At 35.9% G+C, this 5,833-nt stretch overlaps 1 non-coding gene across 1 annotated transcript; it reads left to right on the top strand.

The window, feature by feature from the left end:
• The first annotated feature begins 5,041 nt into the window (after nucleotides 1–5,041).
• Nucleotides 5,042–5,126, top strand: TRNAQ-UUG (transfer RNA glutamine (anticodon UUG)). Its single transcript has one exon. It is a non-coding gene; the product is annotated as a tRNA-Gln (tRNA).
• Nucleotides 5,127–5,833: the final 707 nt, after the last annotated feature.

Raw genomic sequence — 5,833 nt, 5'->3', positions numbered from 1 at the left:
TTTGAAAAATAATGGTAGAGAAAATAATTCTGTAATAGGATTAGATGCCATCTATCATATTAAAGGTTTCCAAAGAACAGAAACGCAAGAGGACCACTTATTTAAATAAAACAGTAGGGAAGTCTTTGTGATTAAGATGAAGCCCCAAAAGTGGATTGAGCATAGAGTATGAAAAGTTTCATGTGTCTTGCCAGGGGATATTGGATTTTATCTTGTAGAACAAAAAGTTTTCCCTGAGATATTTAATTACTTTGCAAATCCCTTTAGTAGTAAATTCCATCTGTGAGGTTGGGCCTCTGATTTGGCAGATCTTTTCATTGTGGTGTCTTATATACACTATAAAGATGAAACTCCTTGATAGATATGCAATAGTGCTGCACAAATGTTTGTACTAGTCCATCATTGAAGCTCCCTTTACAGAGAAGAAAAAACACAAACAGTCAAGCTATGAAGGCTCACACATGACAGTGGCATGGTCAGAGTTGTTTTTTTTTTTTTTAAATGTTTTATTTATTTCTAGGAGAGAGAGAGAGAGAGAGAGAGAGACAGCGTGAGCAGGGGAGGGTCAGAGAGAGAGGGAGTCACAGACTGAAACAGGCTCCAGGCTCTGAGCTGGCAGTCAGCACAGAGCCCGACGCGGGGCTCGAACCCACGAATCGCGAGATCATGACCTAAGTGAAAGTCGGACGCCCAACCGACTAAGCCACCCAGGCGCCCCTGGTCAGAGTTGTTTTTGAACAGAGAGTACTCCCTATAGGAAAGACTGTATTGGGATTCCAGAGTGCTTAGGCAGGGAGACAATAAAAGTTGTACTGAGGCTACACTAAGGGCCTGAAAAGCAAAGGACTGAAAACATGTTTCTTTAGAAAAGTAAATGGGACCAAGTGAATATTTAGGGAAAGAATGTGAAATAATATGAAAAGAAGTTATTTTGAGAGTGTTGCCACTTAGGAGGATGGGCATTTCTTTTTCAGAAAGGAGATGGAATGAGTTCAGTTTGGAACATATGAGCTGTGGCAGTCACTGAAAATATTCAGTTGATGGATTTATTGGTCTCGAGTTATATAACTAGTTTCCTGTGGCTGCCATGACAAATTACCACAAAGTGGGTAACTTAAAACAGTAGAAATCTATTCCCTCACAGTTCTGGAAGTTCCATTCACCATCAGGGTGTCAGTAATGCCACATTCCTTCGGAAGGCTCCATGAGGCAATCCTTCCTTGCCTCTTATAGCTTCTGGTGTTTTCAGGTCTTCCTTGCTTTGTGTCTGCATAGTTCCAGTCTCTCTGCCTACGTCTTCAAATGGCCTTCTCTTCTGTATCTCTAATCTCCCCATGCTCTTCTCTTATAAAGACACTTGTCAGGAGATTTAGGGTCTCCTTCAATAATCTAGGATGATCTTGAGATCAGAGAGTTATTGTCAGATTTTAAATATCTGTGTGTTTGTGTGTGTGTGTAAACAAAATCAGTATAAGCGCTGTTTATTTTATAAAGTTTGCTTAACCCTTAGATGTTGTTATTTTTTTGATTTTGGTAAAACAAGTATAAACCTCTTGGTTATCCATGATAATGAGAATGATTGTACTATAGAAAGGATAAAATTTCTCCAACCACAAATCCTTTTACTTAGATTTGAAAGATTTTTGCCTAGACTAATCTAAAGGTAGGGTAATACTGATTCAACTTTCATTCCCTTATTTCATACAAACAAATTGTAAAGGTAGCTTGCAAGAGTAGTAAAGTATGTCCTGGTCAATCCTCATGTTAACTTTTGTAAGCTGTCAGCCATTTCTACAGACAACTGATAGTGACATGCCAACTTTTTTCTACACTGACAATGACTAAAAACACATGTTTTGAGTTATTTTCCCCGAAGTAGTTACAGAATTTGAAATTAAGAAACTTGGATTTCAATCCAGTTTTGTTGATTGGGACATATCCTTGAATCTTTCAGACCTTGGTTTTCTTTTCATAAATTAAAATTTTTGAGCTATATCATCATCAGTAGAAATAGAAGTTTATCCTTTTGGTTTTTTCACAAACATTTATTGAACACCATTGCATACTCAGTACATAAAATGACACTTTTTCTTCTGTAACATATTGTACATATTTACAAATTGATCAAACAGATTTAGATGGCCAGATTTTGTAGTCAGAACACTCTCTGGCTACATTTAACTTCATGTTACACAAATTATTCTAACACTATAGAGTAAAGGGTATCATCGGTTTAAAACAAAGGTTCAATTAAGAAATAATTTTTTTCGTTTAAGAAGCACATGCCATATAGTTAGAACAGTTAAATAAAGATAAGGTACTTTTCCTTGGTGGTAGTGATGTGTCTAAGTGAAATTAGGTTTAGGGTTGGCAGTTCACAGTACTTAAACCGTTGTAGCCTGTTTTTGCTTATTTGTGGCAGATTTCCATTTGTAGAGTTGTAATCTCTTAAGATATTTAGAGTACTGCCTTGCATGGAAAATGGTGCTTTAAGGCAATTACAGTGGGTAACTTTGTCAACTTTTATAATCCTGTGGGTTATATATAATCATTTCTTTAAAAAGTGTCTGTCTATAACCCTCTTGTGGGCATCCTAAACACTATTCAGTTACCATTTGTATTTTACTAACTGTACTAAAATTTTTCCCAATTAATATTACTGCCTGGATTTCTGTAAAGTTCTTTTGTTGACATTTTACTTTGATTACTAAAGGCATATTCCATTTACTTTTTATTTTATATGACTTAAACATGTTGTGAATGATAAAGGAAAATTATTTTCATCACATATGAAAAAATGATTTCCATATTCTGAGGAATTCATAGTTATTCTGCAATATATTTTGCCAGCAGAAAAAAAAAAAAGAACAATTTCAACTTGAAAAAAAGATTATTCCAGTTTTTCCTATAAAGTAATTGGATGAACTCTCCAATGCCATCTGGTGGCTTTACAGCGTTGGTGAAAATACAGGAATAAATATAAAGGAGAAAATAAATATGGAAAGAAAATTTCTAATGAATTATTGTTCAGAAGTTATTTTAGTTGAATTTAATATTTTCCAACCTCGATTTTTTATAATTTATTGCCTTAAGTTTCAAGAAAAATAAATAGAGTTCTGTTCTTTCTTGGGTACTTTTTATAATAGAAATTTTCACTGAATTAAAAAAAAATTTAATGTTTATTTTTGAGAGAGAGACAGAGACAGAGACAGCACAAGCTGGGGAGAGGCAGAGAGAGAGAGGGAGACACAGAATCTGAAACAGACTCCAGGCTCTGAGCTGTCAGCACAGAGCCTGATGCGGGGCTCAAACCCACAAACTGAGATCATGACCTGAGCAGAAGTCGGATGCTTAACAGACTAAGCCACCCAGGCGCCCCCTTTTTAAAAAAAATTTTTTCCATTGAATTTTTTAAGGAGACAGAAAAGATACTGTATTTTAGCAATATAATCATGTCAGCCTGTAACCCTATATTATCAGAGTTCAAGTTATGTACACAAGTACATTCATAATATAAAGTACTAAAAAAAATCCTTCTTGGAATATGTTGCTGCCATTAAGGTCTTGTCACCATAATGATTCAGGTATTAAAAGGTGAAAGTCAGTAAAGATTTTCCAGTTGTTCACTAAGCTATTTACGAGCAACTGGTAGAAATGAGGAAATGAAGAATATGGGAGAATGCCTCTGTGCTAAACTGTTTAGGTTTTCTTGATTTCCTAGAGGACTGGGCATGGAATATGAGGTGGAGAATCCTAAGTATAGTAAGGATAATAAATGTAAAGTACTAAATTACCAGGAAAAGTTACCCTGAAAAATCACTTGCCCTTACCTGCATATCCTAAAAGAAGGAGGTCCAAATTGGAAAGAAATCCATGGTTGGCCATGTTTCATTTTTTTTTAAAGTAACATTTCAAAAAGGCTTTAGATTTTCTAAAGTATCTTATCAAATTAAAAGAATATCTTACACATACACAAATACTAACATACAATCTATTTTTTCAAGCAGTCTTTGTAAACTTTGAAGATAATTTCCAACTCTTACCAGTTATGAGTACTTCTATATAATGCCTGCAGCTGTATTTGTTAGTTTCTTTTAGGGTTTTATGCATTTTTGACCTAATGTCACGTGGAAGCTCCTTTGTTTTCCCAATGGACAAATTAATAGATTCTGTACATAATCGTTAACAAACATGTATTGAATTCCTACTGTAGTATACAGTCAGAAACACTGACTGACATCAGTTATGCCTAGATACAAAAGAGGTTAAGGTACTTGGTTTTAGAGATTTGAATTTTGGATTCCTTATTTTAACAACTAAATTATAGGAAGTTTTAGTAAAGGAAACAAGGTAAAATGATTTACCACTGTTAGGTTTGATCACTTCATTCTTTTCCATATCCATGAATTGTATTCTGAAAATTATTTATACTATTTCCCCATAGCTTTGGTGATTATTGCTTTGGGAAAATGTGGAATACTTATTTTTGTAGCTGCATGCTTTTTCACATTATAAAACTCACGTATCTATCATAACTTTGGAACTGATCATGCTACAGGCACTGTTCTTTCATATTCACTAGACCGTTATAGTTTCTCCTTTATATTTAGCAAGTATTTTCACACAGAACACACTATAAACAAACCATTTGAATGGATTCTCTGGGGGATTAAAATGAATAACCTACCCTCTCGTATATACTGTCTCTATTGTTAAAGATCTTGCAAAAGAAATACGCGATATGAGATACACTAGTATATCAGTTTCCTACATTCCTTGCCTTGTAGCTCCTTCCTGAACTCACATCCAGTGACCTGTCTTCCAAACTCATTCTTTGACCTCTCATTTCATTGTCACAAATCCTTTTCTGATTCTGACTCTGCTGCTTTCCTGTCGTAAGGATCCTTTTGATTACAGTTAGAATCTACAGTCTAGAATACTCTTTCCATCTCCAGATCCTTAATCACATCTGCAGAATCACTTTTGCCATATAAGGTAACATTGACAGGTTCTGGCAATTAGGATGTGCAAATCTTGGGGCGCCTGGGTGGCTCAGTTGGTTAAGCATCTGACTTTGGCTCAGGTCATGGTCTCATGGTTCGTGGGTTCAAGCCCCACGTTGGGCTCAGTGCTGACAGCTAGCTCAGAGCATGGAGCCTGCTTCAGATTCTGTGTCTCCCTCTCTCTCTGACCCTCCCCTGCTCACGCTGTCTCTATCTCTCTCTCAAAAATAAATAAAAAACGTTAAGAAAAAAGGATGTGCAAATTTTGGGGGTGGGAGGGCATTCTGTGTATCACAGACATACACTACAGTACTTTTTACAAGAAAAAGTGTGATATAGTTGGAATACAGGTGGGCACAACATGTGTGAAAGGAAGGAGTAGGTCAGGGGAAAAGCGGAAAAAGGTAAATGGGAGCTGTATCACAAAGGGCTTTGTATGACCTCACAATAAATGTGAATATTATCTTATAGGAAGCAATGAACAACTAAAGGAATTGAAGTGTGTCAGGAGTAGCCTCACCAGGTAGATTGGAAATATCCCTGAGACGAGAGGGTGGGAAATGAGGCCAGCAGTCTAGGCCAGGAAGTTCTGAATTGAGGCAGTAGCATTAAGGGACAGAAAGGAAGATGCAGATTTAGACATAGAATTAATAAGAACTAGTGGCTGATTGTACAAGTGGAGAGAGGGAGAGGTGAAAGGTGATTTCAGTTGCTTTTATTAAATTTAAAGTTCTCTTGAGAATTAATAACTACAGTTGTATTTCTAGACTGTATTCTTCCTGCAAAGATACAGTTTTAGTTTTCAATATGATAGATTTTTTTTGGTTTGG

The sequence above is a fragment of the Crocuta crocuta genome, unplaced genomic scaffold (genome assembly GCF_008692635.1).
Source record: "Crocuta crocuta isolate KB4526 unplaced genomic scaffold, BGI_CrCroc_1.0 scaffold486, whole genome shotgun sequence".
NCBI classification, from domain to species: domain Eukaryota; kingdom Metazoa; phylum Chordata; class Mammalia; order Carnivora; family Hyaenidae; genus Crocuta; species Crocuta crocuta.
The sequence above is the reverse complement of the archived record's forward strand: the minus strand, read 5'-3'. Positions and strand labels throughout refer to the sequence as shown.